The following is a 14,884-nucleotide window of genomic DNA, read 5'->3' as shown; positions in this document are numbered from 1 at the left end:
CAAACCAGTTAAGAAACACTTTAACTAAAACAAGCTAAATGCAAGATCTTTAAATTGCGTACGTGACACATTAGAATTACTTAATAACTGTTAGCAACTGAAATTTCTTCGGCTATTACGTTGAAACTCATCTTCCTTAATTAGGATAATCTTAAGATAAAAACTAACAAACAACAGTTTAACTCTTTCTTTTAAAGCATTTCATAGCGATCTAAGTAGACTACTAATCGACAATACGGTGTGTGACGTAAGAACAAATATTGTGACTCGAATTTCATAAATTATCAATGTACCTAATCTACACTTCTTTCTCCATAATTTTACTAAGTACATACTCAAAAATGACATCATAAAAACTTCTTAGATTACGTCTTAACATTGAATTTATAAACTTCCTACATTTCAATTATTGCTGAAACATTTCTTCTCTCGAATTAAATAACTGTTATCATCGTTAATACAGAATTATTTCAACGTGTGACTCTTCTTCTTTTCAAAAAAGCACATTTAACACCTTTGACAACAAACGTCTCAACAAACAAACTTACACTTCTTTAAACCAAACAAACCATGCAATGAAAACTCATAGTTCATACAGTGTAAAGAACAATTTATTTATCCACAGAGAAAGAAAATGAATACAGTTTTTCCTCCTTTGAGAAAAGAAAATTCAATCTTTACTCGAAGCTTTAACACTGTAAACATTTTACTTGACTAGTTACTCTCTTTAATTAAAAATAGTCTTCTTTATTTTACTTTAACATTACGTAAAGAAAACGGAATTACAACTTCGTTACTCTACACACTTACAAAATCTTACAACACATTCGTTACCCATAAAACTACAGATTTTGTACCACATTACTTAACTTATGTGAGGGTTGATTGATGTGGGTCGTCTTGGGTTCCTCGTGCTACATTTGCTGTATGAGACCTCTTCTAATTTTTGGGGTTGTCCTTTGCCTTTGTGGGCACGCCATGTTTGTCAAGGCACCCGCTGCTGTTGCTTCAACGACGAAATCTTCCATATTTATGGCAATTAGAAGCATCCCTACTGCTTCTGTTGATAGGGCCCATAGAAGGGTCCTATGCCGCAATTTCGGATGGCGAGTTTTGATATTATTGCTTCCACGACGGGAAACTGAACAAAATGGCAATTTTGGGTGTACATGTGGGCGTACCGTCTTCTTTTCCAACAGGAACATTGTCGTGTCGTCCTCTCGGGGACGAGTGTGTTTCCATTCAGTTTCCTCCCTTGGGCGCCGTCTGTTTCGGCACGCTGTCTCGACAAAGGGTGCTAAAATCTCTTCCTGGCAAGCCCTCCATGGGTGACCAGTTCACGCCACCCCTCCGGGTTGCTGCTATTTTCGATATCATCGTAAGGATTTTCTTCTTATTTTTTTTTTTTTTTTTTATGGACATCCATTTACCCTTTATATTCTTTCATTATGTTTTTTAATTGCCTTAACTTTCGAGTTTTTCCTTTCTGCTTCTTCCGAAATGTCTGTATTTTTTTTTCTTATTTCTTCACGTCTAATGCCAATTTTTGGTAGCTGGGCGACTCGGTCTTCAGCTCATTATCACAGTTGTTTTTAATCCTCTTTATCCCACCGTAAGGCCGCCAAATTTGTCACATAGCGTGGGTAATTAATTAACTAAAGGTATTGAGAGGCGAATAATTAGACAATTTTTACATTGTAAGAGTACTTATTGTCTAAGTTATTTTTCATGCATAAATTTTCATCAAAGCAAGTGAAATACAACTTTAAATCTTGGAATTACATAACAGAAGACATAAGTTTTTCGCTGACTTTCAAATGATTTGATCAGTTCAGTACAATGTTAATTAACTTGTAAATAATAGACACACACGGGTAGAGCAGACACTCGGGGAGACAGTTATATGATTAAGATTATTACAACTAAAAGAAGGTATTGTATGCTTCGTGGCGTATCGACACCTGCCATCGTTGAGGTAGGCATACCAAGGCAGGTGGGCCTATTGAGGGTTGCCCACTCCTCGGAATCGAACGTAACTGGTCTGCGACTTCCCACTATCTGAGCTTCCCAGCTGTTGATATTCCCCATCATTGCTGGGGGTTGTGAGGGCTTGTCTCGCCTAAGGGTAGAAGTGGCAGGTGATTCAACCACACCAGACTGGTTCTCGGTCTGCGTCCCCTCTCCCCGGTGTACCTGTCGACATGGAAACAGATTCAGTACACGTGTGCTTGTGTCAGCAAATACCAAACCAAACGGAAAGTGGTTAGAGCTGCTTCCCACACTACCTATGGATCGGGGAAATGAAATCATAGGTCGGCAACTGCCACCCTACGTCCTGCGCATTTACTTTAACCCCATTACTATTATTAGATTTACTTTAATAATACTACATGTGACAATTATTATTATTATTATTATTATTATTATTATTATTATTATTATTATTATTATTATTATTATTAGTATTATTATATTCATCAATCAGAAAGATGGGTGTAAAATTTTCAGTGGGGAGTTTTGTGATTGGGGATGCTGGTAGATCAATGAGAAAAAAATGACAAACTGAACAAGAGAGAGAGAGAGAGAGAGAGAGAGAGAGAGAGAGAGAGAGAGAGAGAGAGATCAAAACTTTCGAGAAATTTCAAGAATAACAAATTAGACTTATCTCTTGTTGTATGCGTATATGTATCATTATAAAATACTGCTGTAGCTTACCTGCAAACATAATCATAGTTGGAATGATATTATCAATGCCATCCTTCGTTGCCAAAATCTAGGTGTATGTAATGAAAAATTCTCTTACATAAAATCTCATTTATTTCAGAAGTTGAATCACTGCAAGACTGGTGGCGAGCTCTACGACGCTGCTACTCTCTGACTCTGACTTGCGTTATATAAACACTGGACCTAACAGTAAAAACAATTGAAACTAAACAAGTGATCATCCATACAAAAGACTTTAATCTTTTATGTTGACACAAAGTAAGATTGATTATATTCCTCTTTTGTGTAGTTTATACAGGATCAAAACTACATTACATGTTCTCCATCAGATATTCAATATCACATAAGTAAATTGAAACATGTTCAGACAATGCAATAATGTTGCAATGATATTCATATAGTTACACCACTTTACACACAAATACATAAATACATAACATCTCCCGCAGATTCTTAACTTTTCCCAATTACTCAGATTGTCTTCGGGAAAAACAAAAGTTCTTAGAATTATTAAGTGCTGATATTAAAGTAACCATCATTGTTGTCCATTGAATAATTATCATATTGTACAGAACTTAATATAGGTGAAATAAAAAGCAGCAAGAGGGACTCCCTGTTTAAGGTCAACCCTTGAACCATGCCCAAAAAATACAAAATTATATGTATGAATGTGAAATAAAAGACTATATAATGAAGTATTTAAAGTAGAGGTATACATTCAAGCATATTTTAAAATGGGTCTGGTGGATCATGTGCCCTCCATAAATAACATACCCTGTACCATGAAAAGAAGACAGAAACAGTTGATGAAAACAGAAAATTATATTTTCATTAAAAACTAAAGAGGTTTTCGATTTGGATGTTCATTAATCCGTAGCCGGAAGAAGTAGTTGAAAGCAAAAAGCTGAATTTTTGTCGTCTTCTGTGTTGTAAGCGATAACTGTCTGGAACTTTCCGGAAAACTCTCTCTACGTGTAAATTGCTTAACTCCTAAATGATAATTAATAAATCTAAAAACTACGTTTCTAATCATGTTACAAATTATGTAACAACGATAAGGAATTGAAAAGAACATTGAATTTATGCAACAAATAGAACGATAAACAAGAGAGCAATCATTTGGTTTCAGTTTTTAGACATCTCTCTCTCTCTCTCTCTCTCTCTCTCTCTCTCTCTCTCTCTCTCTCTCTCTCTCTCTGAACAAATAGATAAATAGATCTAATTGTACATATGTATGTATGATATTAGATAAAGCCTGCGATAAAACAAGAAATATAACATGATGCATTTGCCATAAATCCACTCTCTCTCTCTCTCTCTCTCTCTCTCTCTCTCTCTCTCTCTCTCTCTCTCTCTCTCTCTCTCTCTCTCTCTCGGCGTCAATGAACTTCGATGTCATGGTGCCAGAGAACATCAAATCTCTCTCTCTCTCTCTCTCTCTCTCTCTCTCTCTCTCTCTGCGTCAATGACCTTCGATGTCAGGATGCCAGAGAACTTCAAATCAATCTCTCTCTCTCTCTCTCTCTCTCTCTCTCTCTCTCTCTCTCTCTCTCTCTGTATATATATATATATATATATATATATATATATATATATATATACATATATATATATATATATATATATATATATATATATATATATATATATATATGGGACAGTAGATAGAAACAGATTTCTTGCTTGAGGCCCTTTGTGTACTCGGAAACAACCATAGCAGTTTCTTTGTTCCTTTTCTCTCCAGCATTGTGAGGGTATGAGCAGAGGCAAGATAATGTTTATGAAGGAACTAATCTGAGAAAATGCTGCCATGATGCACAGGAGTCACAACCCTTCATTGCCATTCTGAGTTGCATGTTCCATATTTTGTTGGAAGTTGAGTTCAGAGATAGTTGACCTTGTTTAGCGTGTACTTCACTTGCAGAAGTTGTGAATATCAAGTAAACATAATATTATTTCATTGAATGGTGAGATAATTTCTTGTAACATAGCACTTCAATTATTTTTCATTATAATCAACCGAGTGACTTTGCCTGCTCGATTCATCTGTGAGTCACATAATTTTTACCTTAAGTACAGTATGAATGTTTGTTAGAAGAGCTAATTCACAGCGGTCCTTCCACTATAGTACTTGCTCATTGGCATATCTATATTTGGTCCTGTATACACAATAATAGACAACATTTTACTAGTTTGTCGATCATGTATAACGTATATATTTATATCATAACGAAGAGTTTTATTTTATAAATATTGTTAGCATATCAGACACCATTTGTAAAGCGATAAGAAATTCATCGATAACTATCTTCAGGGATTGACTCAAAACTATTATGGAAACAATAACATATCATCGTCCTAATGGTTTAAGATTTCCACAGCCGATCCTCCTCATATGTTAGCTTTCATCAATGTTAATAAAATGCAAAAGTATATACATAATCAAATACCTATCAAGCAGAGGCCTTTTAAAAATAATGATGCATTGAGATGAATATCTTTTGACCAATAATCACAAACACAATGTTTATTTACATGAAACATTAGTACAGCCTAGGTCATAAACGCCACCATTTCTGCCGAATCAACAGACTTCCATCTCTTCATCCACTTCTCCCATTACGGTCAATACCTCCTCACCCAAAACAATAAATAAAAGCTACTCATAACTTTTTAATGTGCTCTCCACATGGGGTGTTTCCAATTGCAATGGCGATGAATTGTTTGCTTGCATTGGATGTAAAAGTTGCAGATGTAATAAACAAAATTTTGATTTTCTTCAGTTTTATTTATTACGGAATAATTTTATTGAAAATCAGTTATTTCAATCGTCATTCATGCCAGCTCTGAGAGTTAATCGGGACTCATTAGACTGGATAAGCCCGTAAGTTAGTTTGGGTGTGCGTGCATTATTGATTTCATTTCAGGATTTTCCATGATGTCATTCTACTTAGCTTCGTATTCAATGTAATTGAGAGTTGCTTGAAAACCCGTTTATTAATAGAAATTGCATGTAGGGCGTAACTCAACTGATGACATCTCGGGTTTTAGATAAAGTAAATTACAAATCTATTGGGATAATTATTATTATTATTTTTATTATTATTATTATTGTTATTATTATTATTACTATTGTTATTATTATTACTATTGAAAATAACTAGCAATTGCAATAAAATAGGATTAGTGCAGGGAAATTTGTAGGGAACTAAATAACTTTGCTGGGAAGGTAAGTGTTTGAACTGTATTGTGAATTTTGATATGGTGACGATTCTGATGAAAAAAAAAAAAATATGTAAAGAAAAATCCTGTTTTTTTGGTAACGGAATACCACACTAAAGAATGAATACGAAAATGGTCAAGTGTCCTATTACAAAAATTGACATTTCAATTTGTCCGTTGCTGCAAAACCTGATTACCCGAACAGCCGACAATAAACAAACTTTCAGCAGATGTAACATTTGCAACACACTTACCAAAATGAAAACCTACTCTTATGAATATAAAATGGTATGAAATGAAAATTGAATATTGTTGCAGGCTGTAAGGAAAGTTCTCTCTCTCTCTCTCTCTCTCTCTCTCTCTCTCTCTCTCTCTCTCTCTCTCTCTCTCTCTCTCTCTCTCTCTCATAGAATTAATATCGGTTATTGAATTTTTTTTTCGTTTTCCATTCTTTTCAAGTCACCTTATTTTGATCTTTTGTGAATATCAAGAAGTGCTTTTATATTTGGGTGCCATTCAACTATATTTGTTTGACAGTGTTAGCCACGCATAAGAAATATGAGTTATCTAACATTTGTATATTTCTTCTCTAATCTCATCCTAAAACGTATTATCTCACAAAAATCAGAAATGGATTTGATATGTAGACGTCACAGCATATCGTTTGGAAGTTATTGTTGTCACTACGACGACTGACACTGATAGAAGTTTTTATTAACTTTGTAACAACAATGACGTCATATATTCATTTCCTTGTGTGAGTGAATACTCATATCATTATCTTATTACTTTTAAACTATTAATTCAGTAAAGATTACAAAGACATCAAGTTCAGCTGTATAACATGATCAAAGATAATACTTATTTAATAATAATAATAATAATGATAATAGTCACGGGAATTAGTGATATTTATCATATCTATCATCTTTCGTAGTATTATTATGAATATTGTTTGATGATCATCATTATGATTGAAGTCCAAATTATTATAATTATTATTATTATTATTATTATTATTATTATTATTATTATTATTATTATTATTATTATTATATTAAATTATAGTTCTCCTGATAGCTTAACAAGACTTTCTTTTGGCGATACAGCGAGAGACACTAGGGCTTGCCTTAAGGAAAATTCTTTAAAGTCGGAAATAGATTAAGTTTTTTTACCAACTCCAGGGGGATCAAAGATTTTCTTAATCTTTGTGACTGATTTCCGGATGAAATAAGCTCTTGCCTGTCTTGAAAATTCTCCTGGGATGACCTTAGCCTTCGACTTCTGCCTGCAAGACATGCTCCAGAGAGCAGGACACCTTTTTGCCTATTCATCTCGAACAAGGTCGTGCAATCTAGCTCCAAGGAACATACAGAGTTCTGCAGTGAAACGGACTTGGACAATTTTAAAATTCCCAAACGATTTCGTAGACTTTAGAACTATGAGGACATTTGAATTGATAAAAAACGGAATAAAATGCTAATGGCTAAATAATGACTCCACCCCCTTTCGGGGGATTACGTAAAACAGTTCCTTTTTTATTTTTTTTTCTAATGTTTATCTTGAATGTTATTTTATCATGCGTTTCCAAAAACCGTATAACAAGAATAAAATTTAGTATTTTCTTTAATTCTTGATCATGTGTGATATACACTTCATAAGTCTTTTCCATATCCTCAAGATAATCAAAATTCCCAACTAATGTTTCTGATTATGTAATAATAATAATAATTATAATGATAATAATAATGATAATAATAATAATAATAATAATAAGAATAATAATAAAAATAATGATAATAATAGTAGTAGTAGTAGTAGTAGTAGTAGTAGTAGTAGGATTAAAGCGAGCTTTAGAAAATTACTATGTAGCCTATTTCCTTTCCCTTCTTACATTTCTTGTTGTACAGTCAATATAATCATATAAACATGTATGATTTCGTATTTCTTCACCATAAAGCTCTCCTCAGTTAATAAATGACGTTATGTAAGCATGTCTTCTTCTAGCTTACTATTTGATGAAAATAGCAGACACCAAATTGCTACTAGAACTCATCTACGGACATCGGACATTCAAAACCTTACTTATAATAGAAAAGTGATACGATTTGTGCAAAGGACTATGAACTCGCACAGGGGAAAGATTTACATTAACTCAATCATGTGTAACTTGATTAAAAAAGAAACACTACCTAATATCTGTCCGGCTAGGTTTAGAGCTACACCTAAGCAGTATTTCGGGGCTGAAAGGGCTCGGATGTCACCCGTTTAATAATGCTGATGGATGTTTCTAGGCATATTTTTTACAAGGATAGACATTCTCAAATCTGGCAGTAACGTTTACTATTCGACCCAGAGAAATTCTAGTACTATAAAATTTATCTAAAAATTACGGGTGCGAGATTAATGCAATGTAATAACTATTGTTCCTTCTTTCTTCCTCACTAAGGGGTGCAATGCCGCTATCCTATCTTCTTCTGCTGGCGACTGGTCTCTCTCTTCTTATCGATGGAGTTTATGGCAGAGATCAGATAATCGCCTGCCCTCATCAAAGATGCCTTCTACAACATGGTGTGGATGATGACAATTTCAGAATTGGGTGACTGGTATTTTGGTGTGTATCCGCTTGTGACTGGGGACAGGACTGTAGTATGCAAAGACCTATTCTTAGTGGGGGCTGACACTCTAAGTTGGCTGCTTACTTGACTACTGTTTTAGGACTCGAACGGCCCCTTACACCCAATCTTACTTCTTTTGAGTTTTTGTGCTGGGGCGCATCCAAACATGGCAGTTCACATTGTCTATGTGACTGGACTTCTGACGACGCACTTCTTCATAAAGGAACTCAGTGTTTATCATGACCTCGCGGGCCACTTGCTTTTAACGGTCTGTTTGTTTTCCAATGTAGAGGTACTTATAATTTAAACGCTAACGCACCTTTGTTCCTTTATGCCTTGGCTGGCTGTTATGGATCAAATCCCTTGGTTTAGGAACGGAAATATCAACATACCTAACCACCTCGTTTTGACTCTACTAATGTGTGTGTCTCTCTAAATATAATTCAGCAATGTCTCTCACTCTCTTAATTGAAGAAATCAACTTAGTATTCACACACACACACACACACACACACACACACACACACACATATATATATATATATATATATATATATATATATATATATATATATATACATATATATATATATATATATATATATATATATGTGTACAAATAAATAAATAAATATATATATATATATATATATATATATATATATATATATATATATATATATATGTATTCATATATGTATCGTTATGCTTAGTTCTCCCCCTCCCCCGTGCTAGGGGGAGAAAGAGTAGTCATACTCGGGTGAGAGGGGTGTGAATGTGCTTGTGTATGTATATTTAGGTATTTTTTTATGTTTCGGATACACTAGTATATATAATGTATTAATGATAAGTCATATCTATTAGTTAATGCATCAACATCATATATTTCAATATTCATTTCTTTTGCTTTAAGAATATCTGTCAAGTTTTATGTAAATCTTCCATCTTCTCTTTCGTAATGATAATATAATTTTCTACAACAATGATATCTGGATATTCATCGTATTTTGTTTGTTGATTCTTTCCTGATGCTAAGAGGATTTGGAATATTACTTCCATTAGTCAAATACTCTTTCTCCAACAATATTGATATTTAGTTTTCACCCCATTTGTTTATCAGAATTTGTTTGAGAAAGCTACGTCTGAATTGCTGTTTAAAAATCAGCTTTTTAGACTCAGCATGGATTTCAGGATACATTAGCACTGGTCTCATAATGGAAAACTACAATAATTAAAGCAGCGATTAAGGTATATGAGTAATTCAAGGATACAGACAGTACATCATATTATGTGATATATATATATATATATATATATATATATATATATATATATATATATATATATATATATATATATATATATATATATATATATATATATATATATGCAGCCGGTCGGGACTACGGTCCACCCCAAAACCAAAGCCAAGTCCTTCAAAAACCGTGTTACCCCATACGAATGGGAAAAAGGCACGCCAATAGATGATGATGATAAAATAGTGATTTAAGAAATAACTTTGCCAATTTAAATAATAAAACACCTGAGCCAGTACTATACGTAAAAGTAGTAGAAGTAAAGAAAGCATCAAATGGTATGAAAATATATCCAAGGCAGCAGGAGAAGATGGCATAGCAATGGATTTAATAAGAGAGGGGATTTCATAGTAGCAAAGTTCGCTGGACTGTACACAAAATGTCTGCAAGAATGCTCTATACCTACAGCTGGGAATAACAATATTATTAGACTAATTCACCAAATAAGCTAAAGACAATAACCTGAAATATTACCACCCAGAAGCGGTTATTTCAAAGAATGACCATATTCTTGGATTTCATCAGCTAAAAAAAAAAAAAAAAAAAAAAAAAAATCTGTTAGAGCCTCAGCGGGGTAGCGAAAGCCCTTCAAACACAAGGAATAGGTGAATCTTATGTTAAAACATTTGAAGATATACAGGACGTAAATTAATCCTATAATTTATGAAGATAATGCGAAAATTTCTATTCAGCAAGGCGCTAGACAGGGAGGCCACATATCTCGTAAAATATGCACAGCCTGGAAGAAATTTTTAGGAATTTTGATTGGGAAAATGTAGGAACTAATATAAATGGGGAATACCTTAACAATTTAAGATTGACAGATGACATAGTTGTGTTTAGTGAATCATGAGAGGAATTACAAAAAATTACAAAATATTTGAATAAAGACATTAGAAATATAAGAATGAAAATAATTATGAATAAAACTAAAATAATTTTCAATGAAAATGCAGAAATACAACAAATAAGAGTTATGGATGAACCTTTACACTGTCTAGAGATTGTTAATGAATATATATATATATATATATATATATATATATATATATATATATATATATATATATATATATATAGATAGATAGATAGATAGATAGATAGATAGATAGATAAATAGATAGATAGATAGATATATAGATAGATAGATACACGAGTACTTAGAAAAGACAATATTTCCCAAGGAAACTATACCGAAATTAAAAAAAAAGGTATGCATGGAATGTAAAATAAAAAAAAAAATAGATTAGTAAAAGTAAAATAGACCTTCCCCTAAAATGAAAAAAAGTATCTAATCAGATGGTCCTACCAGTTTTAGCGTATGCATCAGATATTTGAAGCCTTAAAACATAAGCTAGTCAAAATATAAAGATGAGAATTACATCAAGACAGAAAATGAGTTATATGGATAAGAGAGCAAACTGAAGTAGAGGATCTTTTGACATGTAAGACTACTGAATCTATGGAAATGTCGACTGTGATGGAAAGATACTATCACCAATAAGGTCTTATGACACCTCAATTAAAGACAGTCCGATGACCGCAAGGAGCCTTTCATAAGAGTCATAGTACTATTAAAATGTCATTTGATACCACTGCATCAAATTGAATTATTATATACAGCTATATATTTGTTTTTGTCCAGGGCCTGATATATATATATATATATATATATATATATATATAATATATATATATATATATATATATATATAATATATATATATATATAATATATATATATTATACTAGAGTTCCGTGTCTGGGAACCAAAATATGATATTATATATATCACAACTAGTAAGCAATACTACCCTTCGAGTTGCAAACTTACCTGTTTGTTTTTATATTAAATGTTACACTTGATAATATCAACACCAGACTTCTAAGACAGTTATATAACTCCCAGACAGCAATATACAAAACACTGAACATACAAAGGTCTCCTAAATACACTCAAAACAACACTGGGTAATTATTGTTACGATTTATTTAAAACCAGCCCTTACTTTGATTCTTTAACAGGATACGAGCGAGTATGAAATAGACACTGATGATTAAAATAATACACTCTTTACAAAAATAACTATCACCTATATAAATTTCAACACTTTGAAAGGATTCACATAAAAAAAACAAAACTAAAACACTCGAAATATTAAGTCTGAGCAAAACTTAGATTAAGACAAAAATGTTACATAAATGTTATATAGTCACTTGACTCGAAATATTAAATCTAAATAAACATTATACTGAGACCAAAGAAATAATTGCACTCTAAAAATTATATAATCAGTTGCCTGGAAATATTAAATCTGCATAAAACTTTAGACTAAGACAGAAGAAACGATACTCATGAAAATTATATAATGACTTGTTTCACTTAAAATTGAATGTTACACAATATCTAATTAGTCTTAGCACTATTTGAAAAGAGTTAACCAGATAATGATACAAATACCTTTCACGTTACTACAGGGCCATTCACAAAAACTCAGAGAGAACTTTTATAAGTACTCACTATGTTTACAAAAACTTGTCACACCAAAACTTTGAGATTTCACTGAACACTTTTAAAACAATACTCTGAGAGGTGTATGAGAGAGAGAGTGGGAGATGGCTATGACTTAAGTCTGGAATTTTCTATCCGATCTACGTGTCCATTGGGTCGCTATATAAATCAGGTGCTTGAAGTATCTATTTCAAAGTTAGTACGGCCTTCCTCAGATTATTCATCTTTCTTGGTATTTCGATAATGTAGATCTGGTCACTGCTTTCCTCCAAAATCCGGAATGATTTTTGGAACTCCCGCGCGAGAGGGAATCTCCTTTTCGATGAATAGACCAATACTTGATGTCCTACCGCAACCTGTCTGTTTGTAATCTTCATACCAAACCTTTTCTTTGTTCGTTCTTGACTCATTTGGACACCTAGGAGAAATATCCTTAACTCGCCAATCCTTTTCCTCAAATCCTTGACATTTCCTCCTTCCATTTCCTCTTGATCTTTCCATCTTTTTGTCAACGTTTTAATCAGACCTTGTACTTCTCATCCAAATACCATTAAATTCGGGCAACATCCCATGCTTTCTTGATAAGCATTACATACCTCAAATAACATCAATGGTAGTCAGATGTCCCATTCAAAGAAAAACTTTGAATGCCCGTATCTCAATACTATACATTTTGGGCTTCAAATTCAATAGTCTCCCTTAGTTTTAAAGATATAGTATTGAAATTTGGTACATAACTTAGAAATACATTATAAAACAATGAAATGAAGCCCTTTTTTTTCAATTTTTATTTCATATTTTTTCTATTTTTCCCCGAATTTTTAGGATTATTTTTTTTTCACCATAATAAAAAAAAATCATAACTGGCAAGAAAATTACTTTTAGAAAAAGTATATAGGGTAGTAGTTCCAGATCTTAGTAAAAATTATCAAGGGAGGAGATAGAATTTGAAAAACACTAATTTTTAGGATATATCGCCCTGCTGTTGCAAAATCGAAGGACAGAGGCAAAAATCTTATGCAGTTTGTAGATGTCCTAAGTCATATTATTAAATTGGTATGAATGTCAAAGTCCTGTCATTAAAAAATGTCATTAGCATCCAATAATTTCACCAACGTTTGAACAACACTATACACGATATACGTCGGGTAAAATTCACTCATTATGTTTGAGAGGACACATACTTGAGAGGAGAGATGGCAGGAAAATTCTGGCTATTTCAAAGGGATAGGCTGGATCTCTCATGCTGCTTAAGCATCCCAAAGTCGTATATATATTGCTTTAATACTCCTAGAAAATTCTAGTTGATCATTCTGATAGCATGGGGGGATGGCTCTAGCTGCGTAAGGTTGCCCACGTAATAAATTGAAGAAGGGTACTAACCTTGCTTGTGAAGCAACCTTCTATCAAGTAACTCTGCTGTCGCACCTCAGGGAAAAAAAAAAAAGAGTAAATCTAATTCAAGAATTTTCATGCACTTTCTAACCACATGGAAACATAAAAAATGATGTCATCCATCGTATCATACAGCATACCTAAATGAGTTACATAAGACTTTGTAGCAAATCTATATGAAATAAAAAGTGAATTCTTAAAAATACTGTAAATTTAGATATACTGAATTGAATGAAAATATAATTAAATGAATGACGACAGTCCTATGCAATTTAAATACATTTACTTAAACCTACATGAATGGAACTTACCTTAAGAACTGGCTATACAACTCTTAAATACACAAATAGAATACATGAATAAAATATTTACTCTCATATTAGAACAGCTTTGTAAGTATATATATATATATATATATATATATATATATATATATATATATATATATATATATATATAAATATATATATATGTATATATAAGCATATATATACATATATATGCTGTATATGTATATATATATATATATATATATATATATATATATATATATATATATATATATATATATATATATATACATGTATATATATAAATACACACACACACACACACACACACACACATATATATATATATATATATATATATATATATATATATATATATATATATATATATATATATATATATATATATATGTGTGTGTGTGTGTGTATGTGTATATATATATATATATATATATATATATATATATATATATATATATATATATATATATATATATAACTTGAAAGATTTCCGCTTCTGGCAACCTTAAGTTTAAAGGCAAATAAGACAGGATGAACACCTGGAACCATTTATCATTTTCATTTAGCTAAAATGTTTCATAAATCCATTCTCATCACCAGGGCTACAAAAAAATGAAGATATTTTTACATCAGTAAATAATTAGATCTTATGATTTTTACTTTAAAGTCTTGCGTAGTATCAAATAAACAGTCATCAAGACGTATAAGCCAAATTTGATGTTTATTTCCAGAAATGAAATATTCCCCTATAAATGTTCTGATATCTGCTTTACTTAAGCTGAAAAT

Source organism: Palaemon carinicauda, chromosome 17, assembly GCF_036898095.1.
Source record: "Palaemon carinicauda isolate YSFRI2023 chromosome 17, ASM3689809v2, whole genome shotgun sequence".
NCBI classification, from domain to species: domain Eukaryota; kingdom Metazoa; phylum Arthropoda; class Malacostraca; order Decapoda; family Palaemonidae; genus Palaemon; species Palaemon carinicauda.
The sequence above is the reverse complement of the archived record's forward strand: the minus strand, read 5'-3'. Positions refer to the sequence as shown.